Source organism: Ranitomeya imitator, chromosome 4, assembly GCF_032444005.1.
Source record: "Ranitomeya imitator isolate aRanImi1 chromosome 4, aRanImi1.pri, whole genome shotgun sequence".
In the NCBI taxonomy this organism is placed as follows: Eukaryota; Metazoa; Chordata; class Amphibia; order Anura; family Dendrobatidae; genus Ranitomeya; species Ranitomeya imitator.
In genome coordinates this window covers 20,927,599-20,953,357 of record NC_091285.1, presented here as the reverse complement: position 1 = coordinate 20,953,357, position 25,759 = coordinate 20,927,599, and the positions used below count along the sequence as shown (strand labels likewise).

The window sequence follows — 25,759 nt, the reverse complement described above, 5'->3', positions numbered from 1 at the left end:
TTCTGGGCTTATTATAGCACAGCCCCGGCAGGAATTACCGAGACTGGATTCAATTACATGTGTGAACAGTCTGTATAAAAAGCTCTGGAAAACTTCCCACTCAGCATGGAGGATAAACTACGGCTGAAAAGTATTTAACCTGGAGAGGTCGAGTCCTTAATTCAGGGTCCTTATCTATTATTGAAAAATATTTTTGTGCATTACATAGACAAAATATTGGTTTTAATAGGTAATATGTAATACCTCTGTTCTCCTGCGGGGGAGCTGCAGGGAAATAGAACACTTGTGGCCAGGTTTTCCCACTGATCACAACTGACCAGCGACTGTCTTATTATTGGGGCACCCTGGGATTTTCGCAAATCGCTAATAGCAGCAAGTGTTTAATTCCCCTACAGCTCCCCCGCAGGAGAATTGAGGCATTACATGGTACCAATTAAAATCCACACAATGTCTGTGCATCATGGCACCCTATGATTATCCCATTCAGTGTGGATGGTTGACTATGGCTGAAAACTACTTAACTTGGGGAGGGGGTATTTAATTCAGAATGCTCACCTTCTATTATAAGTATTGTTGTGCATTACATGGACAGTATATTGATTTTAACCCATACTGTGTAATACCTCAGTTTTCCTGAGATAGAACACTTGTGGCCAGGTCTCCCCATCGATCACAACTGACAGGGCACCCTGTGATTATCCTAATCACTGATCAGCTGTGATCAGTGGAGAAACCTGGCAGCAAGTGTTCAATTCCCCTGCAGCTCCCCCGCAGGATAATTGAGGTATTACGCAGTACCCATTAAAATCAAAATACTGTCCATGTAATTCAAAACAATACTTAGCATAAGAGGTGAACATTCTGAATTAAGGACCCCCTCTCCAATGTAAGTATCTTTCAGCCATAGTCAACAATCCACACTGAATGGGAGAATCAGGGGGTGCGGATTACTATGGCTAAAAACTACATATCCTGGAGAGGGAATCCTTTATTTGGAATACTCCTCTATTAAAAAAAGCATTTTCTTTCATTATGGAGACAAAATATTGATTTTAATGGGAACTGTGTAATACCTTATGTCTCCTGCGGGGGAGCTGCAGGGGAATCTTTCCTGATTTTCCAAGCGATCATTGATTCTCTGCGCATAAGGGCATCCTGCGATTATGTTATCGATGGTGGACCCTTTTTTTTACAAAAATGGATTATCGATATCCCATAAATATCCCAGATGGGAATGCTCAGCTCGCTTCACAGTTCCACAGAAACAACTTCTCACTAAATTACCAATCCGCAAACTGCAAAAGTACAACTCCCAGCATGTACTATAAAAACTTTTATGAACACAGTGCCCATAAATCGCCAAAGGGCAGGCTGCACAGTACCAAACTATGGTACGGCTTTCCAGCAAAAAAACAAAAAACTAAACAGCGCCATTGGTGTCTACAGGTCATTCGTGGTATTGCAACTCGGCTGATTCCCTTCAATAGTGCCAGGCTTCAATACTAAAAATAAACATGGACAGGTGTGCCACTGTTTTTTGCAAGAGGTCAGACATTTTTATTCCAATACTGTGCCATCCCTTCAAAGTTAGGGCTTCTTGGCGACTTTGGACGCAAAAAATAAAATCATGTGGCCAAAATCGCTATGTGCCGCTGGTGAATGTGGTGGCATGGCGGCCCTTAGGGTACTGCAACAGGCAAGTCACAAAAAGTCCAACTAGGTCTGGGTTTTGCAACTTGCACGTTGTGGTCGCAGTTCCCTAGGGGCCGCAATGCGACTCCATTCACCTGTATTGTGTTTCGATGAAGCCGTGGCACGTAGCCATATTTGGCCTGTGTTGCGGCCTAAGTCCATTTTTCAGAGCTGTCCTAGTTACTCATAGCAACCAATCACAGCCCAGCTTTCATATTACCAGAGCAGTTTTGAACATGAAAGCTGTGCTGTGATTGGTTGCTAAAGGCTATAAATGCAGTTTGTTTGCTTTTCTTTCAGCCTCTTAGTTCGTGAAGCATTGTGGTGAAATGGCGCCCATTACTACCTCAGATTTAAGAGGATAAAGTGTAAATAAGGAAAAGGAGACTGAGGTTACCTCTCCTCATGGATGGCGCCCCCTCCTCAGTCATGAATCTCAGGCTCTGATTGGTTATTACGAGCAGAGTTTCATCTCCCTGCCGTAGCGTAATAACATAGCAATATGCCGCGTTATTAACAGCAGTGTAAATCTAATTACAGATGAATTAAGTGGATGGAAATGTGACAGTCTCTCCTGTAATGTGACAGTATGATGGATTTACAGGCCGGGACTATACAATTATCCTACAAACCCCATGACAAAAATCTCCGCACTCAACGAAGGTGTAAAAATATAGCCACATATGGGTCCCGAGCTCAGAATCCCAGCAAGGACAACGTCTGCAAGCAGTGCCAGACTGGCCCAGCGGGACGCCGGTCAATCCACTAGTGGGCCCGCGTGCTGGAACTAGAGGGAGCCTGCCAGTAACCACAGTCTTTAGAATGACCACAGGCCCATCCGGAGCCGCGCGCTTCAGCGCGTTGTGCATAGTAGTAATGATAGAATGGCCGCCGGGCTATCAAAGGCCGCGTGCGTCAGTGTGCAGCCTGTGATAGCAGTGACATTCAATGGCTGCCGGTATATGTGTCGGGTGCTGACATCAGCGCGCAGCGCATAGCAGTGGCGTTAAATCAAAAGTTGATAAGAGAGAGAGATGAAAAGAGTGACAGAGATGGCAGAAAAATGCAAGAGAGATGGCGGAAAAGCACAACAGAGATGCCGGAAAAGCGGCAAAAAAGCGCGACAGATGGCAGAAAAGCGCGACAGAGATGGCGGAAAAGCGCAAGAGATGGCGGAAAAGCGCAAGAGATGGCAGAAAAGCGCAAGAGATGGCGGAAAAGCGCAAGAGATGGCGGAAAAGCGCAAGAGATGGCGGAAAAAGCGCAAGAAATGGCGGAAAAAGCGCAAGAGATGGCGGAAAAGCGCAAGAGATGGCGGAAAAGCGCAAGAGATGGCGGAAAAGCGCAAGAGATGGCAGAAAAGCGCAAGAGATGGCGGAAAAGCGCAAGAGATGGCGGAAAAGCGCAAGAGATGGTGGGAACAGCGTGACAGATGGTGGAAAAATGCAAGAGATGGCGGAAAAGCGCAAGAGATGGCGGAAAAAGCGCAAGAGATGGTGGGGACAGCGTGACAGATGGTGGGAAAAGCGCGACAGATGGCGGAAAAGGGCAAGAGATGGCAGAAAAACGCAAGAGATGGCGGAAAACCGCAAGAGATGGCGGAAAAATGCAAGAGATGGCGGAAAAGCACAAGAGATGGCGGAAAAACGCAAGAGATGGCGGAAAAGCGCAAGAGATGGCGGAAAAAGCGCAAGAGATGGCGGGAACAGCGTGACAGATGGTGGGAACAGCGTGACAGATGGTGGGAACAGCGTGACAGATGGTGGGAACAGCGTGACAGATGGTGGGAAAAGCGCAAGAGATGGCAGAAGAGCGCGACAGTCGCGCCTAATTATTGAAGATCAGGTGACTGTACTCCAGCCAGACGGTTAAGAATGGCGTGCACTATGGCAGTCTTAATGAATCTCCCCCATCTCCTCTGCATATGCAATTAAAAGCTATTATTCCCTGTTATCAGCCATTACAGACTGGGAATAGAGTGACTGATTTTCTTTTTTTAGGGGTACAGCCGATGCTGTGGCTGCAGTAGTCCGGAATCTAAGGCCCCTTAAAACCGTATTTTAAATAGCATGCGGTAGGTGGGGGGACCCCGTTCCAGATTTTATATTGGGACCCAGGAACTTCAAGATACGTGTAGTGAACACATAAGAACGACTCCTCTTACACTCCTTCCCCAAGTTGTGTAATGGCCCCCTTGCCTGAGAGTCTAGCACCAAATATGGCTTTCTGTACCCAGTGATTGTAATCTGGGATCTCGTTCTTATGTTCCAGCTTTTACAATCTCTATAAATCTAAGCCTCTGATGGTTTATACAAGGGAACGTTCCGCAAACGTTGGAGAAACAGCAGAGACCTTTCCAAATTGAGATATGAAGCAGATCTCATGATAAAGCCTCTTACAGGTTCACTGTTACAATGGAGACAAATAATGCATACCGCCACATAGTGACAATAAAATACTGGCGAAAAGGTTTCACCACAGAATCAAAACGAAATCCCCTAAAAAATAATCAGTTCTTACAAACATGACTGTCAGCAATTTTAGGTAGAGGAGGGGGGCTCCATTGAGTAATAATTTGATGTTGCAGGGCCTGAGGAGAACGCGTAGTGTTGTAAGTATTGGACAGGCACCTAACACCCATGGCTGCAAGTATTGGACAGGCACCTAACACCCATGGCTGTAAGTATTGGACAGGCACCTAACACCCATGGCTACTTTTAAGGGTGACAAACTAGGCAATTGCCTAAGGCTCTAGTTCCTCTTTTGAAGGCAGAAACCTGAGAACACTACAGCCACCCACTATATATTATATAAGTATTTATCACAGTATGGCGGTATTATTTAAATATTGAATTGTAATATGTAAGAACTATGTAGCAGTATTTTGTGGACTCCTTAAAGAAATATTATTGAGACTCTTTTATATAGGAAATATATTGTGGTATTATTATGTGGACGGCATAAAGCGATATGACCTTAGCACCATATGGCGGTATGGAAGTAGAAGCATTATGTGGGCTAAAATGATGGGGGAAAAAATAAAAGGGAAATCTTTAAGTAAAGCCTACCTTTGTGGCTGCTCATAGACCACTTTTTCCTATAAAACCATAGGAGTCTGGTGCCAACCTAAGTTATAGGGATATATGCAGCTTGTCTATGGTCGTGCACCTTTAACTATTTAAAGGGGTACTCCATCTATAAAAATATAAGACCTCTCTGTAGGATGTGGAATAATGGATGCCCTGGGACCACCATTTGGCACCAAAGTAGCCGGAGTTGTCTGTTAAAGGGTACAGAAAATATAAGGAAGATGGAATCAACAGGTGCCACCTCTTGTGGACACTATAAAAGGTCTATAATCTGAATATCCTTAAGAATATGGACACAAGTTAATGTACATCCAACAGGCAAAAAAACAACTTTATCCTATGTCTAGATTCTGTTTTTAGAGACCAAAAGCACAAAAAAACATACAAAAACAAACAAACAAAGCCCATGAAAAAACAAAAAACAGTAATACTAATAATAGCCTAAAAAAAAAAGCAAAGGTCACATAATAATAGTACAAGACACAGAGTAGGCTGCAAACCAATTATGGCCAAACCACATAATAGTAAAAAAAGTGAAAAGGAACTGGTGGGTGTGCGTTACCGGCCTAGATACGCCAACATGCCGGAGCAGGGGATACAGGGGCAGTAGTTGCACCTGAGATCCATATATCCCCCTATACTGCATAAGACACCAGTATTATAAAGTGACACCTGGTAGATGTAGGGGTCCAGATTTAGGGCCCAGGAAGTGTGTGTTATTAAAAACAGAGAAAATGGTCCATACTCACACCCCCCCATGAGTGTCTCCTCTCCTCCGGGTGTCTCTACATCTCTGCAGGGAAGACTGCCAAAAATCCTCTCTTAGAACCATACGTCTCGATCGAGCCGTGCCGCTGCCAGCGTTAACATAAAGGCAGCTTTATAGGAAATGCTGTATATTTTGTAAAGCTGTGAACAATTTGCAACCACAGGAAACTTGCGAGAGCATTTCAAAACACGGAGGAAACGGTTCCTCACAATTGTTATTTTGGATTGTTCGAAGCCCCGCCGCTTACCTTCCCGGCTTCCTTGCCATGTACGCACCATGCATTCTACATACAGAAGTAGACAAATATATCTGTACAGAGCTACGTAGAATATGAGTGGGGGTTGTATTCACTCTTTTTGCTTCCTTTTTTTGGTTGAAGACTAAATTAGATCAAGGAAGAAGACTGAAGAACTAAGCTTATCAGAAAGTGGGAGGAAACCCATGTGGACATTGATAGAACCTACAAGTCAATGCAAATGGTTCATTGGAAGGGTTAGAACCCATGGCCCATTGGGACAAATGGGTCAACTAGGTCAAATAGGTGTCAGGACAGTATGGAGTCATGAAGGGGTCCTTGAGGCAAGGATTTTGAGAAATGGTACTGACCGCATGACTCTTGGCTCCAGTACATGGGAGATGGGTAGATAAGGGTGGATTGGTTGGGAAAAAATGGTGGGTTTGAAAAGTACAAGGGTGGCATCTGATAGAAATACAACCATCAACTCCATGATTATGATCATCAATGACTAGAGATGATCAATTTGATTTGCGTTGCCTTGATTTGGCGCCCAAACAGGTCCTCTGTGGCAGCTGATCTTCCATTCTGTGCCTGATATCCTCGACATTTCTAGTGCTACCTTGGCCCCGCGACTGTCAAGACATTTTGTGAGGCATAGTCACTAGGCCCCATGCAACATCATAGTATGCGTTGCACTATGCCGTTGTAGGTCTTGTAAGATGTCTTCCATGCTTTTGTGACTACCCAAGGAAAAAAAAAAATAGATAGGCACTGATGGAACAGAGGCTTAGCGGAGCACAAAAGGGAATAGTGCCATTGGCGATTCCATCCAAAAATTGGACCTTTGGTAGGGCACATTTGGAAAACATTTGTAGCTCCTTCAGGGTTTCAATCTAAAACAATGAAAAATGGGAATTTTTCATGGTTTTAGACAGAAGCCCCGAAGGAGCCACAAACATTTGCCAAATGTGCCCCACTAAAAGGTCCAACCTTAACCTCATATTATCCTCGCCCTCAAAACAAAATGCAAATTCTTGAGTCCCTTGTGGTAAATTTGAACATTTTTTTGATCAATGTGGGATTGATCGTCACCTTGAAATTTTGACTACCCCGACTCTGGTGATCTTGGATGCTCATGCGCCATTACAACCAATCCTAGACCATGTCCATAGTAATGTTTACCAAGATAAAATGTACATTGGCCAAGGTTTTCATCTAAAGAACATCATTTTCCACCTAGGAGGAGCATAGAGGACAGATATCCAGTCTTTGATCTGCCCGATCTGGACCGTAATCAAGAGAGAAGTACGCCCGATCGAGGCTTGTACTATCAAGTTCACCCAAAAAAGCCTGAAAAATTCCTTTTAATTTTTTACATTTTCTCACGTAAAAATTTAGATTTGACATATTCAATTTATATTAGACTCATTAAAAAAAATAGTCTAGTATAAATCTTTGTATTCTCCAGAGGAACAGATCAGATCTGAACTCTGTGTCTTATTCTCCGATTTATCTAAATGACAGGAAATTTCTCAGAGCTGGAAAATGTCAACTTTTATGTCGGAAAGGTTCCTTGGTCTTCACGAAAATAATTTTTGGGATTTTGAGGAAAGACTGGTCTACGGCACATGCCAGTAGTAATGGAGATTAATCGGTAATCCTAATGTATTTAGGTTTAACCCATTAGCCAGTTAATGCACCAACAAGAGCCTTTAATTATGTCAGGGGGGGAGGGAAGCGGTGTAAAGAAAAGAGGGTGAACAATGGTGATAATGGAGTCAATCTTCTTCTGTGTCCCAAGGTAGGAATTTTATCTAGAGATAGGACTATACAATTATTGGGGGATTTGTCCGGGATTAGAAAAAAAAAGAAAGTGTCTTGATTTTTCATGAACAACGTTATTCTCGTCCATTTGCTTTGTGGGGTATTACAACCCTTTTCAATTCAAAATTGCAACATCCAAAACTCACAAGTCAAGAACGATACCATTTCTGTAGACCCTTTCTGGTTAACTTCAAAGACTTTCCACCAGTATTCCATTTCCGTTCAACCTTTTAGTTACGATTGTTGCATCACTTTAAAGCAAATATTGGACTCACCTGCCAATTTATATGGATTGGACGACCATCTAATGTGTATTTTTCTTTGACGACAGATGTTTGTGGTAAAGAAGGATTAGACTGATGGTTTTCAACGTGGTCAATCTTTTGGTTCCCAGGGAAAAAAAAAAATTACTGGCAGCAGATTGTCTTCCCTGGGAACAAAGCGATCAGACATGTTGAAATTCAGCAGCCTCACCTTTCTTACCCTCCTTTTCACATTCTCCTTTATGCTCCCTTGAGGCTTCAGATTGGAGGTGTTGGGAGGAAGAGCTGCCGGCTGAACAAGCACCCTGGACAGCTATTGAAAGTTTTCTAAAAGTGATAACCGGTAGTGACGGCCATTACAGCTCTTACTGACGTTTGGATGTTTCTATTAGGCCGGTTATAAGTTTATACTCTGTTTGCCCCCTGTGGCTAGGTTTTACTTCACCTAGGAAAAAGTTCAATCTACAGCATTCACCCTGTATCTTACTACTCCAGCCTAGGTATAAAAAGATTTGTTGGCAGTCACCCTGTCACCCAGTGGTGTAATTAAAGTCTGTTGGGTCCCAGTGCAAAATTTGGACCTTCTTACCCCCTTAAATGTAATAATGCTCCCCATCTTGTACTAATGTCCTCCACCTTGGGCCCCTTCCTGGTATACTGTCCCCCACCCCGGGCCCCTTCCTGGTATACTGTCCTCGAACCAGGTCCCCATCCTGGTATACTGTCCTCCACCCTGGACCCTTTCCTGGCATAATGTCCTCCACCCTGAGCCTCTTCCTGGCATAATGTCCTCCACCCTGAGCCCCTTTCCTGGCATAATGTCCTCCACCCTGAGCCCCTTCCTGGAATAATGCCCTCCATCCTGGGCCCCTTTTTGGCATAATGTCCTCCATCCTGCGCCCCTTTTTGGTATAATGTTATCCATCTTGGGCGTCATCTTCCTGGAATACTGTCCTCCATCATGGGCCCTTTCCTGGCATAATGTCCTCTACCCTGTGACCCCTTCCTAGTACACGGTCCTCCACGCTCAGGCCCCTTCCTGGTATGCGGTCCTCCATCCTGGGCTCCTTCCTTGTACAATGTCCTCCATCCTGGGCTCCTTCCTTGTACAATGTCCTCCATCCTGGGCTCCTTCCTTGTACAATGTCCACCATCCTGGGACCATTCCTGGGACCCTTCCTGGTACCATCCTGGTACCCTTCCTGGTATAATGTCCTCCATCCTGGGCCCCTTGCAGTAATAATGTCCATCATCCTGTGTGATCGTTACGCATTGGTTTCCCACCTTCCCACCACCTAGCTACACCCTTGTCTGCCCCCATTCAATAAGATTCCTCTCCGCCTTCTATGGTCATCACAATTCAATGACTTTTCTTCCGGCGTAAGGATGTCGTCACTGGAGACTGGTTCCTTCCGGCAATCTAATTGGATTAACGGTAACAGTTTTTACTTATACGTTTCCAGCAGAAATAACAGAGGAATGCCACAATTCAAAATGGGCATGAGAGGAAATCTAAAAAAAAAAAAGAAAAAACCTCTCGAAACCAATCTGGGTCAATACCCAAATGTGTGTGATCTTCTCATGCTCTTCACCATAGACACAAAAGTGACCGGCCTGTAACTTCCTGCAGCGAGCGGAGTACGCCCATGCATGACAATGCCCCACTAGCGAGTTTCGAGCTGCCATCCAGAGCATAACTTATCTCAGCTTCATTGAGGAAAAATGGACTTTCTCACCGGAGTTTCTCGACCCGGAGCGGTTTCCTTTTTTCGTCAAAAACTTCCATCAACAAAAAAGGATCTGAGCAACTCTGAAATGTTCCAGTACCGTATAGTGTACACAGCTCTTAGTGGTAACTGAACTTTGCTTCCCTTTAACCTCTTAGATGCTGCATTACCTTCCTGCTGGTGTCTACAATCACTAATATCAGACACTTTCTGCCTTCAAGAAACAGCGCCACCATTATCCAGAGACTGTGACTGGTATTGCAGCTCAGTCCTAGTCACTTTAATGGGATCGAGCTGCAATACCAGACACTACCAGTTGGTATGCGTGGCACTGTTTCTTCTACTTTTTCCATTTTTTTTTTTCCTCCTTTATTCCAAGAGCCATAACTTTTTTTTACTTTTCCTACGCCATAGCCATACGAGTGCTTTATTTTTGCAGGACAAGTTGTAGCTTGTATCATCAATTCCTGAGACCTGTAACTGTATTGTTTTTACACTGGGAAAAAGGGGAAGTGATTTAAATTTTTAACTTTTTTTAGCCTCACTAAGGGACTTGAACCTGTGATCACAGTTTGATAGATTGTTATAAATTTTGCAATACTGAAGTAATACAGTATTCACTTAAAAAGGCGGTCTCCTCCAAATCTTATGCTCATTTTCTCAGTATGGGTCCATTATGCTGTTTGGATGGCTATGTGGGGCCAATTATACTGTTCGTAGGGCTAGTGGGGGCCATTTTACAGTGTAGAGGGTTATGTTAGGGCCATTGTCCCGTGCAGAGGGTTGTGTTGGGGTCATCATAATGCGTGAATGATTATGTCTGGGGCCATCCATACTTGGTGGGGGATTATGTCAGGGCCATCCATACTTGGTGGAGGATTATGTTGGGGGCCTTCTATACTTGGTGGAGGATTATGTCGGGGCCATCCATACTTGGTGGAGGATTATGTCAGGTCCATCCATACTTGGTGGAGGATTATGTCAGGTCCATCCATACTTGATGGAGGATTATGTCGGGGCCATCCATACTTGGTGGAGGATTATGTCGGGGCCATCCATACTTGGTGGAGGATTATGTCGGGGCCATCCATACTTGGTGGAGGATTATGTCGGGGCCATCCATACTTGGTGGAGGATTATGTCGGGGCCATCCATACTTGGTGGAGGATTATGTCAGGGGCCTTCCATACTTGGTGGAGGATTATGTCGGGGGCCTTCCATACTTGGTGGAGGATTATATTGGGGCCTTTCATACTGCGTGGAGGATCGTGTTGGGGCCATCATACTACGTGGAGGATCGTGTTGGGGCCATCATATGGCGTGGGAGGTTGAGTTGGGGCCATCATACTGCGTGGAGGGTTGTGTTGGGGCCATCATACTGCGTGGAGGGTTGTGTTGGGGCCATCATACTGCGTGGAGGGTTGTGTTGGGGCCATCATACTGCGTGGAGCGTTGTGTTGGGGCCATCATACTGCGTGGAGCGTTGTGTTGGGGCCATCATACTGCGTGGAGCGTTGTGTTGGGGCCACTTTAATGTATGTAGGGCCATTATATTGTATGAAGGGCTGTGTTGGGGGCATCATATTTTGATGGGGGGGGGGCTACAAGATTGTGAGATATACTCTTGTGATCCCGCTGAATTTTTACATTTTTCCCTCTATGGAGCCTCTTGATTTCTATGTACGCCTCTGACAATGATGGCGGCAACTAAGAATTTTAGGAGGCCCATGGCTGCTAAGACTAGGACCGGTCTTTCTATAATGCATTGCTCTACAGTGACCTACATGGCAGTTTTGTGAAAACCCCAACCTGTCCCATCAATCTGTCAAAGGAAATTAGCACAAGGGATAAGTAAGAAGAAGAGACATTCTGTGCTTCAGTAATAGAAGAAAGGCTTCAATTCACGCGTAGGCCCAAGAGAGTCCTCCCTGCACAATGACAAGAGATTTTAGGAGCATTTCTCCGAAGACCCTTAAAATCTCTTTCTGATGGGCCGATATCTGTGGCAGAATGGGCACCGGCTTTATCCAACTCCGGGATGGAAAATCAATAGTTATGAATTAGCATCAAGAGAGATGAGAAAGGCACAATTAAAATTGATTGGTCGGTAAATGAACGGGGGGGGGGGGGGGGGGGGGGAGGGAAAGCTGGGACCCATTCACTTGCTTTAATAGTTTGAATGCCAAATTCAGAACATTTAAAGAAGGCCTGTCACTTGCCAATAGTTTTGTTTTTTTTTGTACCCGGTGTAAAAGCCGCTGTTCTCCTGAATCCGGCGATGTTTTTCCTTTTGTTCCTGTGCCTCTCGGTTCCAGAGATATGGCCCTTTCTTCCCTGAAAATAAATCTAGTCCTTTTATCCAAGTGGGTGTGGTGCTGAACAAGACACTCCCCCAGAGAAGATTTGAAGATCTCACACCCAGTTGGATAAAAAGACTAGATTTGTACACCGGGAAGATGAGACCGTATCTCCGGAATAGAAAAACGCAGAAACAAAAGAAAAACATCGCCGGATTCAGAAGAACAGCGGCATCTATGACAAAATGTCATATTTAAGGCAGGTGACAGGTCCTCCTTAAAGGGGTTGTCTATTGAAAACATATGATCAGTGAGAATTTGATAATCGAGTGAGGGTCTGACCAGCGGGCCCCACATCAATCGGCAGAAATCGGGCACTTATTTTCCCAATGCACATGCTTAGCCGCCACTCCAATAATTTTCCATGGAGGACCTAAACCAAAAACAATACCTAGTACAACTGGCCAAGAGGTTGACACTTAAAGGCGGCTGTACACATGAGATTAACGTAATCTGTAGCAACCGATTTTGAAGGGACCAACTTAAGTGTACGGAAGAGTCTCAACTCTCCCTTGATGTCATAGAGAAGAATGATTGAGCATGACGGATTTCAATATGCCCTATCCTTTGTTCTCATGGGAGATTAACCACTCGTGAGCTACTTATTCCACTCTCTCCTTAGAGAACATGCGCACTCTCATCCAAGTTCTAGCCAACAATTATCCAACGTGGCCTTTAGCCAAAAAGTTCAGATCAATGCTAGGAAGTCGTAGGGAGAATAAGCAATCACTGCCCCCAGTGGCTGGGGGTGGTATTGCTAGTCCAATTACACTTCCTCCTCTCAGATATGATGGCAACTCATTGTCTCCCCCAGTGGCTGGGTATGGTATTACAAAACAAGTCGTCCTACTCTTAGTTGATGAATGGTATTTTGGTCTCGACAGGGAGCATAGCACTCACTCGGCAAAACCTGAATTTTGGGCAATCATTGCCTAGGGAGGCGAGTGTCAGGTATTTCCTGATTCCAGGCCAAGCACTGGGATAACAACAATGTCGCAATTGTCTAATCACAGGGCAATTTCTATAAAATACTGCTTCAAAAGAAATATTCACAGCCCTACAGTAATAAAAAATAAAGATTAGTCCAAGGTCACCTATCACGCTTTCCACAGAGGTACTTTAGGACCTCTCCTCCCTCCCATTCTGATGTTTAAGGGGCAGTAACCTTATGATCCATTTTCCGGTAGATCGGTCACTTGTGGTTCATGCCTTTTGCTCACCGTGCACCGAAATTCTGCCGAGCTTGAGCTTTTTTTACACAGAAGCCAATTTGAAACAAACAAAAAAAGAAGCAGAGCTTCAGTATAAAGCATGGGGGAGGAACAGGCCATGATGAGATTGGGGTGGAACGAGTGCAGAATTCCATTTTCGGAATCCCACCATGATAAACTTAAGACAGTAAACAGTAGATAAGGTTCATATGAGCGGAATACGGGTGCGGACTAAAGGCAGGATTTGACGAGAAGGTATAATTTTAATCAGGATGTCACGATTTAATCCAGGATATAATGTTAATATAAAACATTCAATATGATGCATTTCCGTATATTCATTTATTAGGCATTTAATTTGCAGGAGATTATTAAATTGGCCAAGAATTAATGTCTTTTTGATGAACTGCAGAGAGTAAACTAATAAATGTGCAACTTATTAAAAACTCCAAAATGCCGCCCGTCAGCGCCGCGCTTCAATATCGCCACTGTTACGGCGCCATCTGCTGGGGAAATTCTAATTAACATCCTATTTGTATCTAATATCTACATAGGATAGCTGAAATACCCATCATAGAGCGGCGCTCTTACTAATCAGACCCCTCTGGACCCACCCAGTGCCCGACCGCCCATGTTCCTTCCCACACATAGTTCAGTTTTTATTACCTGCTAAACAGTGAATGTGTGAATTTTTAACAGCATTACTGCAATATAGACTATACTTATAGAGTAAAGAGCAAGTTGGATACCTATGTGGGGGCTTCATACTGTGTGTATGAGTGTGGGGGCTTTATATTGTGCGTGGAGAACATCATAATGTGTGTGGGTAGCATGCACTGTGGGAGCCTCATCATACCGTTATGATGTGGGAAGGATTTTCTATGGGGGCATCATACTGTGTGGGTACGTGTACTGTGGGGGCTTCATACTTGGTGTGGAGAGAATATGCTGTGAGTCTTTATAGTGTGTGGAAAAATATACTGTTGGGCATCGTACTGTGTGAAGAAACTTAATGTGGTGGCATCATACTAGTTTGTATGTTCTCTCCGTGTTTGCGTGGGTTTCCTCCGGGTTCTCCGGTTTCCTCCCACATTACAAAGACATACTGATAGGGAATTTAGATTGTGAGCCCCAACGGGGACAGCGATGATAATGTGTGCAAAACTGTAAAGCGCTGCGGAATATGTTAGCGCTATATAAAAATAAAGATTATTATTATTATATTGTGGGGGCATCATACTATGTGGTGGGACTGTACTGTGGGGTCATCATACTGTGTGGTGGGACTGTACTGTGGGGCCATCATACTGTGTGGTGGGACTGTGCTGTGGGGCCATCAGACTGTGTGGTGGGACTGTCCTGTGGGGCCATCATACTGTGTGGTGGGACTGTACTGTGGGGCCATCATACTGTGTGGTGGGACTGTCCTGTGGGGCCAATCATACTGTGTGGTGGGACTGTCCTGTGGGGCCATCATACTGTGTGGTCGGACTGTACAGTGGGGCCATCATACTGTGTGGTGGGACTGTCCTGTGGGGCCAATCATACTGTGTGGTGGGACTGTCCTGTGGGGCCATCATACTGTGTGGTCGGACTGTACAGTGGGGCCATCATACTGTGTGGTGGGACTGTCCTGTGGGGCCATCATACTGTGTGGAGGAATGTACTGTGGGGCCATCATACTGTGTGGTGGGACTGTACTGCGGGGTCATCATACTGTGTGGTGGGACTGTCCTGTGGGGTCATCATACTGTGTGGTGGGACTGTACTGTGGGGCCATCATACTGTGTGGTGGGACTGTACTGTGGGGCCATCATACTGTGTGGTGGGACTGTACTGTGGGGTCATCATACTGTGGGGTGGGACTGTCCTGTGGGGCCATCATACTGTGTGGTGGGACTGTCCTGTGGGGTCATCATACTGTGTGGTGGGACTGTCCTGTGGGGCCATCATACTGTGTGGTGGGACTGTCCTGTGGGGTCATCATACTGTGTGGTGGGACTGTCCTGTGGGGCCATCATACTGTGTGGTGGGACTGTCCTGTGGGGTCATCATACTGTGTGGTGGGACTGTCCTATGGGGCCATCATACTGTGTGGTGGTACTGTCCTGTGGGGTCATCATACTGTGTGGTGGGACTGTCCTGTGGGGTCATCATACTGTGTGGTGGGACTGTACTGTGGGGCCATCATACTGTGTGGTGGGACTGTCCTGCGAGGGCATCATGCTGTGTGGTGGGACTGTCCTGTGGGGTCATCATACTGTGTGGTGGGACTGTCCTGTGGGGCCATCATACTGTGTGGTGGGACTGTCCTGTGGGGTCATCATACTGTGTGGTGGGACTGTCCTGTGGGGTCATCATACTGTGTGGTGGGACTGTACTGTGGGGCCATCATACTGTGTGGTGGGACTGTCCTGCGAGGGCATCATGCTGTGTGGTGGGACTGTCCTGTGGGGTCATCATACTGTGTGGTGGGACTGTCCTGTGGGGCCATCATACTGTGTGGTGGGACTGTCCTGTGGGGTCATCATACTGTGTGGTGGGACTGTACTGTGGGGTCATCATACTGTGTGGTGGGACTGTACTGTGGGGCCATCATACTGTGTGGTGGGACTGTCCTGTGGGGCCAATCATACTGTGTGGTGGGAATGTCCTGTGGGGCCATCATACTGTGTGGTCGGACTGTACAGTGGGGCCATCATACTGTGTGGTGGGACTGTCCTGTGGGGTCATCATACTGTGTGGTGGGACTGTCCTGTGGGGTCATCTTACTGTGTGGTGGGACTGTACTGTGGGGCCATCATACTGTGTGGTGGGACTGTCCTGTGGGGCCATCATACTGTGTGGTGGGACTGTCCTGTGGGGTCATCATACTGTGTGGTGGGACTGTCCTGTGGGGCCATCATACTGTGTGGTGGGACTGTCCTGTGGGGTCATCATACTGTGTGGTGGGACTGTCCTGTGGGGCCATCATACTGTGTGGTGGGACTGTCCTGTGGGGTCATCATACTGTGTGGTGGGACTGTCCTGTGGGGTCATCATACTGTGTGGTGGTAATGTACAGTGGGGCCATCGTACTGTGTGGTGGGACTGTCCTGTGGGGTCATCATACTGTGTGGTGGGACTGTCCTGTGGGGTCATCATACTGTGTGGTGGGACTGTCCTGTGGGGTCATCATACTGTGTGGTGGGACTGTACTGTGGGGCCATCATACTGTGTGGTGGGACTGTCCTGCGAGGGCATCATGCTGTGTGGTGGGACTGTCCTGTGGGGTCATCATACTGTGTGGAGGGACTGTACTGTGGGGCCATCATACTGTGTGGTGGGACTGTGCTGTGGGGCCATCATACTGTGTGGTGGGACTGTACTGTGGGGCCATCATACTGTGTGGTGGGACTGTACTGTGGGGCCATCATACTGTGTGGTGGGACTGTCCTGCGAGGGCATCATGCTGTGTGGTGGGACTGTCCTGTGGGGTCATCATACTGTGTGGAGGGACTGTCCTGTGGGGTCATCATACTGTGTGGTGGGACTGTCCTGCGAGGGCATCATGCTGTGTGGTGGGACTGTACTGTGGGGCCATCGTACTGTGTGGTGGGACTGTCCTGTGGGGCCATCATACTGTGTGGTGGGACTGTCCTGCGAGGGCATCATACTGTGTGGTGGGACTGTCCTGTGGGGTCATCATACTGTGTGGTGGGACTGTACTGTGGGGCCATCATACTGTGTGGTGGGACTGTCCTGCGAGGGCATCATGCTGTGTGGTGGGACTGTCCTGTGGGGTCATCATACTGTGTGGTGGGACTGTCCTGTGGGGCCATCATACTGTGTGGTGGGACTGTCCTGTGGGGTCATCATACTGTGTGGTGGGACTGTCCTGTGGGGTCATCATACTGTGTGGTGGGACTGTACTGTGGGGCCATCATACTGTGTGGTGGGACTGTCCTGCGAGGGCATCATGCTGTGTGGTGGGACTGTCCTGTGGGGTCATCATACTGTGTGGTGGGACTGTCCTGTGGGGCCATCATACTGTGTGGTGGGACTGTCCTGTGGGGTCATCATACTGTGTGGTGGGACTGTACTGTGGGGTCATCATACTGTGTGGTGGGACTGTCCTGTGGGGTCATCATACTGTGTGGTGGGACTGTGCTGTGGGGTCATCATACTGTGTGGTGGGACTGTACTGTGGGGCCATCATACTGTGTGGTGGGACTGTACTGTGGGGCCATCATACTGTGTGGTGGGACTGTCCTGCGAGGGCATCATGCTGTGTGGTGAGCTCCTTTTTACCCTTCCAATCCATTTCTATTAAAAACAGTCTAATTCTTGGAAAAGGACATTTTGGAGGGCAAATTACAAATTCAGCATGAGTTTTTCTTTTTGTTGCAATTCGTCTTTGGAAGAATTCCTTTGAGAGCGAACTTTGAGACCAGATTAATAAATGACTCTCTTATCTAATGTTCAAGTGCTCTCCCAGGTGAGGAAATCTTGAACAAAAGGCAGCAAGTACACAGCAGCAGCAAAGCGCAGGGAACGAACCAGGAGCTTGGAGATAAGCCTTCATATAAAGAGATATACTAAGAAATGTAAAGCAAATCTTCACCTCTTATTTCTTTAAGTCCTAAATTCTGTGAGGATTCATTTCTTTATATTTTTTTACAAGGTTCACAGCTCTATTTTGGGTTGCAAAGCTTCAAAATCAAAAAAGTAAAAATGTGAAAATTCTGATTGCCTGAAGCCACCACTAGAGGGAGCTAACTGCACATGGATTATACACTGGCTCCCTCTAGTGGTGGCTGGATAATATTGTCACCGGAAAACAAAAAAATACTAGATCTGGATATCCTGAGCTCTGCAAACCTTCCAATGCAACGTGGCTTGAGATAGACAGGTTAATACCTGCAGATCCTGGGAAACACCCAAGGTGGATCAGGGAACAAAGATAGTAATCTTCCAAGAAATACCAAGAGAACGGGAGGAGATTTAGAAATCATTACCTTCCATGAAGCGAGGATGCAAATAGTTAATGACGTGTTACCAAGATAATCCTATATAGAAAATTATAACTTGCACCCACTAGAAACTAGTATTTAGAGACGTTTCTATTAGTTTGTTGGTATATGGTCATCAGCTCAACTTTTTGTCTACTTAAAGTGTTTTTTTCCCCATCTTCATGGATGGGTATTGTAGGATAGAGCTTGTAAAAACAATCACTTTTGCAATTTATTGCATTTTAAAACTTGCAACCGTTCTTAAGATATTAACACTTTTCTTTTGCTTACGGTTCATTACCTAGGAGACCGACCACTGCTGCCGTTCAGCTTGTGGTAGGTCTCCAAGGCAACGAGCAGCAAAAGCGTTAATATCTCAAGAACGGCTGAAAATTTTAATAAGCAGTAAATTGCTAAATTGTTTGTTTTTATAAGCTCTATCCGAAAATACCCATATATGAAGATGGGGAAAACACTCTTTAAGGGGTATTACTCTATTCAGAGTCTATGGCAAGGCCATAGATAACAGTAATGTGAGGCATGTGTTACATATCGTAATGCTCCATTCAACGTCTTCTGGTCACAGTCTTGGAGCCAACGGAGTATTAGCGGAGGAAAGGGGACCTAGTCCCTTAATTCTGGTGATCAGCGGGGGTCCACATCAATCTAACTTTTCTCAAGAATAGGTGATAAAAAGGGTATTCCAGTCTACAAAAAAACTTTTTTTTTTATATTCTTCTCTTGAATACTGAGACAAACTAATGTCCCTCAAATTTTCTAATTTTTCTGCCAATCTTTTAAGGGCAGACTATAAAGTTATGTTCACGTATGGCAGAATTGATGAAGGTTTGCAGTGTGAAATCCACAGAAAATTCCACTAACATTTTTTTTTTTTAAGTTAATTATCCAAAAAAAATTATAAAAAAAATTTGCGTATAAAAAACAACCCTCAACCTGACCAAATTACCCCAAAATGTTAAGTAGAAGATGAACACAAATTTTCAGATTACAAAATTTTATATATATTTTTTTTTACAATACTAGATTTTTTAAACTATTTTTCAAATATAAAAATATATAATAATTATTATTATTAATAATTATAAAAAAAACCTGTATTAGTTTTTAAAAATAGAATAAAAAAATTAACATCTAACAAATAAAAAGAAAAAAAAAAAAAACTAAAAATACCCCCCAGCTAAATGTGGCTTTGGGACCTGAAAGCTCAGAATGCCCTGGACTTGAAGTGGTTAATTCGGTGTTAAAATGTTTCGGCTTATTTTTTTTATTTTTTTTTTTAAACCCTCTGAAGGCCAGATATAAATGTTTATGCTATTATATTAAAATTACTTCACAAATTAGAATTCATACACAAACCGACTCAACAAAATTTCCCGGATGGTTTATTATTCCTGATAGACCGGTTGGGACAAAAGCTTTTATTATTAAGTATCTGGGCACATGACCAACCTAATGACAAGCGACAGGCAGGCTTATACGCTAGATTTCATATTCAATTCCTTGAAAAAGCGTTCTGGTTGGGAAGAGCTGAGCACTTGTAAGAAATCAGAAAAAAAAAAAAAAACTTTCTTACAAGTCACCTGCAGTTCCAATAATTTAATTATCCTCCAGACATTGCAAAGTTATGAAATTATGTAATATACTTCATCAGTTTATTTTCCTTCCTTCTCTCCCAAAGTGTTACAGTTTATGCTCCTTTAGAAGGTGATTTTAACTGCTGCTCAGCAAAGATCTGTCCACTGTGTTCAAGACGGTCGGTGAACAGGACTTTCCCTGTCTGACCCTCTCTGCTCCTCACCCCTTACTCTAACAGTGAAAGCCCCCATCACAGTGGTAACTCACACACCTCCTCAGCGCCATCCTACTCGCCATGGTCACCGCAGGGCGTCTCCTCGTGTCAGGACGTCTCGTTGAGTTGCCTTTTACAGCACTCCTCTGCACTGCTGCATCAGCATGCATCTTCCGTTTGGCCTTAGGGGACCATGGCCGGTCTCTGCAGGAATCTAACCCTGCTGTGTCCTACATAGATCAGGTTCCCAGGAAGATCCCGTGCCAGCCTGCCTCCCACCACTCTTTGCTCGAAAGTAGGACCCTAGTTAGTTTGTCGGCTAGTGTCCTGTTTATGCGTTTGCTTGTATTGATTCTCAAATTATCGACCCGGCTTGTGTAACCGTCCTGTCTGACCTCTGCGCTCCCAACCTCGGCTTTAAACTTTGATCCTGTGCTGCCTGCCCCAACTTCGGCTCGTGTGCTTTAAACAGCTGTCTCACCCTCCTGTACCCCGTTCCCACGACTCTGACCCTCTAGTCAGCGGCTGCAGTCCCGTGGACTTCCCTGGCTGTCTACCGGCTGCCCAGCTTATCCTCACCATCAGAGGCCCTAGTGAAGACCCGTTAGACACTTAGTCATGCCCCCCCTATGGTAAACCCAGCCCGTGGCGCAGTGAGTGTCCACACCCACCAGCGTTACAGTCCCGTTCACTGACCGTTTGACTATAGTGGGCAGATCTTTGCTGAGCTGCAGTTAAAAGCAGCTTCTAAAAGGAGCATGAATTGGACATTGAAACAGCAGTTTCGATGAAATATATTGCAAAAAAAAACACAAATAAAAAAAAGTTAAATTACGCTTTCATACAAAAAAAGTTTCTGGAGGTTATAATTTTGTATATATATCTCCTATGCACATTTGTTTGCAGGACCTTCATCCAGGGGCCATGTTGATAGACCTCTGGACCAAAAGCCACAGACTTAGAACCCGTTTCTACTTGCTGGCATCTTCGCCACCTCTTCTGACTTGCATGACACAGACAACCCATTCATTTAAATGGTCAATGTGTAATACTTCATATCCCCTGTGGAGGCGCTGTAGGAAAAGGAACACTGAACTGATCACTGGACCTCCCAGCAGGGGGACACTTCGTGATTACATGTTCTCTAGGGACCCTTCTAAAAGGTAGAAATTGGCCAAATTGGACATGTCCCATCCTGAATGGAGCAGACCAGAGGGGAGAATGCTCGGGCTCTGCTCAATTCAGTGTCAATGGGACTGCCGGAAATAGTTAAGTCCTGTACTTGGCAGTCCCATGAAAAAAATGAATGGAGCGGAGGCTGAGCATGAGCAGGATGGGACTGCAGAGCGCCTTGATCATGAGATCCCAGCAGCTGGATAACAAAATTAACCGTCCTCCTTTGGATAAAGAGATTACTTATTTCATCAGGAATAACATTTTACATGAACATGGTGTAATACCCAATATGGCCTGCGGGGGCACTGCAGGAAAACTGAACACTTGATGCCAGGTTACCCACAAATTGATCGCTAGGGATTGCAGTTAGAGGACAGATTGTGATCAGATTATTTTAAATGAATCCTTCCAATAAGTAGACGGTCCAAAGGGGAGTACCCCTTTAAATTTAGGGGTTGATTACTTTCCCACCTGTAAGTCTATGCACGTCGGCTGAATACAGTAATCGTCCGCCCAGTCCAGTTCTGGAAGAAGTGATCGAGTGTGATAAGTGTGAAATGATAGGAGACATCTGCTGGGAAGGGGCGTGTAGAGTTTTTCAAATCAGGTCAATACATTGCGTAACTTTTAGGTTCCAGAAAAAAAACAAAAACAACCTGTGAATGTACCCGAGCCGACGTGTCCTGGGGCCATGGATTTAGAAAACAAGAGGCGGCAGCATTGATCGGAGCCCTCTCATCCTGTCATTATTAATGGCGTCCTTTTTCCAAACAAAGGAAATTAAGGGACTACAATGCCCAGCAAGGCTGCCTACAAAAAAAAGAGGTCAAAATACTACCGTAAAAACATGGCGATGACACGTGCGAGACAAGACAGAACAGAGAACATTCCTAAGACAAGCCCGAATGTCTTACACGTGCAGCCGCCTCCCTGTTTTTGTCTATCTGGGTCTTCCTAAGATTGGGGTGCCAATATTTTTGCAAATAAATCCATTTAATAGTAGGATGGTAACACCCTGTCTGCTCTTCAAACACCTCTGTTGTCATTTCGAGGAAATGGTTTCAATTCCAATGAAAGAACCGCGGAACCTCTTGTCATTCCTCCATTATTCCTCCTGAAAATTGACAAATTGACAACAGGGCGTTACCATTTCCCTTTCCTATACATATACAGTCACAGATACAGTAAAAAACGCCAACTAGGAGCATGTCCCACCGATACGAGGAATGGTAACACCCAGTTGTCAATTTATTGATATATTGCCAGGCGGAATAACTGAGGAATGGAACAATATGGAAAGAGGTTTCATGAGGAAAGTAAGTACATACTAAAACAGACATGTCAGGGGTGGATTTAGGCTTTCTATAGCGGTAGGGGGTAAAATCAGGGAAGATTCAAAGCTAAAACAGAAGAAGGTGTAATGGTGGTCTGCCAAGAGGATACGACAAGATGGAAGCTCAAAGGAGAAGTCTGCAGTGGCGGTCAGGACGAGGAGGAGGATAAAAAACAAAAACACAGAATGGCCCGCAGAATCATCTAAAGGTCAGAAGAGTCCGTGCAGAGAGGTTATAAGGGGATAGATGCCATTTTGGGAAAGGGGCCCATAAATTTACTTCCTTGCATACCCGGCCTCATGACCGCAGCGTGACCCACAGCCATCGAATGTGTAGGCAATGCCCGTGTTTATGTAACCAGACGAACCCGAGAGGCTAAGTAGGTCACAGAGGGAAAAGACGTAATCCGCAGTGACAGTCACGACAGGAAGCGAGGAGCAGCCGCAGGTGAGGACACAAAAGTACAAAAGGGGCTGTACAGCGCCACCCTTGAGTACAGGTTGTGTGTGGTATTACAGCTCAGCTCCTTTACTAGCACCCCAACAAGAGCCACGAGGAGTGGGGACTCGGACATGTTATTCGAGCACGCCGAAGACACCCGGTTAGCACCCGAGCATGCTCAGATAACACCTGAGGGCTCTAAAAAGGGCTCTAAAAGTGAACCTGGAAATTATAGGCCAGTAAGTCTAACCTCTATTGTTGGTAAAATATTTGAAGGGTTTCTGAGGGATGTTATTCTGGATTATCTCAATGAGAATAACTGTTTAACTCCATATCAGCATGGGTTTATGAGAAATCGCTCCTGTCAAACCAATCTAATCAGTTTTTATGAAGAGGTAAGCTATAGACTGGACCACGGTGAGTCATTGGACGTGGTATATCTCGATTTTTCCAAAGCGTTTGATACCGTGCCGCACAAGAGGTTGGTACACAAAATGAGAATGCTTGGTCTGGGGGAAAATGTGTGTAAATGGGTTAGTAACTGGCTTAGTGATAGAAAGCAGAGGGTGGTTATAAATGGTATAGTCTCTAACTGGGTCGCTGTGACCAGTGGGGTACCGCAGGGGTCAGTATTGGGACCTGTTCTCTTCAACATATTCATTAATGATCTGGTAGAAGGTTTACACAGTAAAATATCGATATTTGCAGATGATACAAAACTATGTAAAGCAGTTAATACAAGAGAAGATAGTATTCTGCTACAGATGGATCTGGATAAGTTGGAAACTTGGGCTGAAAGGTGGCAGATGAGGTTTAACAATGATAAATGTAAGGTTATACACATGGGAAGAGGGAATCAATATCACCATTACACACTGAACGGGAAACCACTGGGTAAATCTGACAGGGAGAAGGACTTGGGGATCCTAGTTAATGATAAACTTACCTGGAGCAGCCAGTGCCAGGCAGCAGCTGCCAAGGCAAACAGGATCATGGGGTGCATTAAAAGAGGTCTGGATACACATGATGAGAGCATTATACTGCCTCTGTACAAATCCCTAGTTAGACCGCACATGGAGTACTGTGTCCAGTTTTGGGCACCGGTGCTCAGGAAGGATATAATGGAACTAGAGAGAGTACAAAGGAGGGCAACAAAATTAATAAAGGGGATGGGAGAACTACAATACCCAGATAGATTAGCGAAATTAGGATTATTTAGTCTAGAAAAAAGACGACTGAGGGGCGATCTAATAACCATGTATAAGTATATAAGGGGACAATACAAATATCTCGCTGAGGATCTGTTTATACCAAGGAAGGTGACGGGCACAAGGGGGCATTCTTTGCGTCTGGAGGAGAGAAGGTTTTTCCACCAACATAGAAGAGGATTCTTTACTGTTAGGGCAGTGAGAATCTGGAATTGCTTGCCTGAGGAGGTGGTGATGGCGAACTCAGTCGAGGGGTTCAAGAGAGGCCTGGATGTCTTCCTGGAGCAGAACAATATTGTATCATACAATTATTAGGTTCTGTAGAAGGACGTAGATCTGGGGATTTATTATGATGGAATATAGGCTGAACTGGATGGACAAATGTCTTTTTTCGGCCTTACTAACTATGTTACTATGTTACTATGTTACCTTATCCCAGCACGCTCGTCCGTCACTAATAAACACAGTATATGGCGGTAGACACCATTATGTACCAGGCCCGGATCGGTGCGGCTATAATGACAAGTGTTGACTCAGTGACTCAGGCGCTGGTGTGTGATCACAGGGCACAGCCACACACGGGGTCGGCCTCTCAGAAAACATGGCTGACAGGTTGGTTACCCTTAAAGATTGCACCCTGGGCTTCACCCAACTTTCCTAGAATCCTGAATGAACGGTCGGCACACACACAGGGGCCTTGTTCTGCCCAGATATTCTCTTCATATAGCATCAGTGCCGGCTGTATTATGCAGCTGGCGCCCAGGTGTAACAGCTGTGAATGGAGAAACTTAACCCCTTGAATGCCAAAGTCAATAGTGTCAGCTGCATTTAAGAAGGTTGGAAATGAGTGACCCCCTTCCACAACATGATCGTCGTGGCAGTGAGGGGGGCTTACAGAAGGACCCCCAAGTTTCTACATACAGGAGAAAGGTACTTGGACAGTAAATTGCAATTATCCAGTTGTACAAGTGATGGTTCAAGTCGTCTTGGGAAAAAAAAATCAATAATAATAATAATAAAAAATATTTATATTAGTTGATATAAAAATGTAATAAATGTAAAAAAAAATCATTTCTGCATGCTTACTTATGCAAACAAATAAATGATCAGAATTTTTATGCGAGACAGAAAAAAAAAATATATTCTAATAAAAAAAGAAAAAAAAATTCATATTGTTGTATATAAAATTAGGCAAACAAATAAAATATCAGAATTTTTATGCCAAATAGTGAATGCAAAGATAGGAGGGAAAAAAAAAAATGATAGAATTGCTGTTTACTGGTTATTTCGCCTCTTCCACCCCCAAATAACAAATGTAATAAAAAGAGATAAAAATGGCAGATAAAAAGTACAGCTTGTATCGCAAAAAAACAAAAAACAACCGCCAAAGTTTTATCTCTTCAAGGTCAAAAGGACTTTGTTACCCACAGGCCAGTAAACGCTCGGAGCCGGCGCTGCCCGAATGGCCGGTCTGACTAGAAAGACGACAACACAGGAGAAAAGTGTCCATCACTATATAATTAGAAACATTTTTCATTCAGGGCTCTGGGAAAGTTGAGTAGTGCGGAATAAGAGCCGCCGTAGTGGATGTCACCCAACTTTTCCAGAAACAGATAAGTGATTTTTTTT

The 25,759-nt window shown here is 44.9% G+C and overlaps 1 protein-coding gene across 1 annotated transcript in view; it reads right to left on the bottom strand.

Annotated features, from left to right (window-relative positions):
* FGD4 (FYVE, RhoGEF and PH domain containing 4) overlaps window positions 1-25,759 on the bottom strand; it is a 121,680-nt gene that overhangs the window by 95,640 nt on the left and 281 nt on the right. The gene's annotated exons all lie outside the window — the stretch shown is intronic.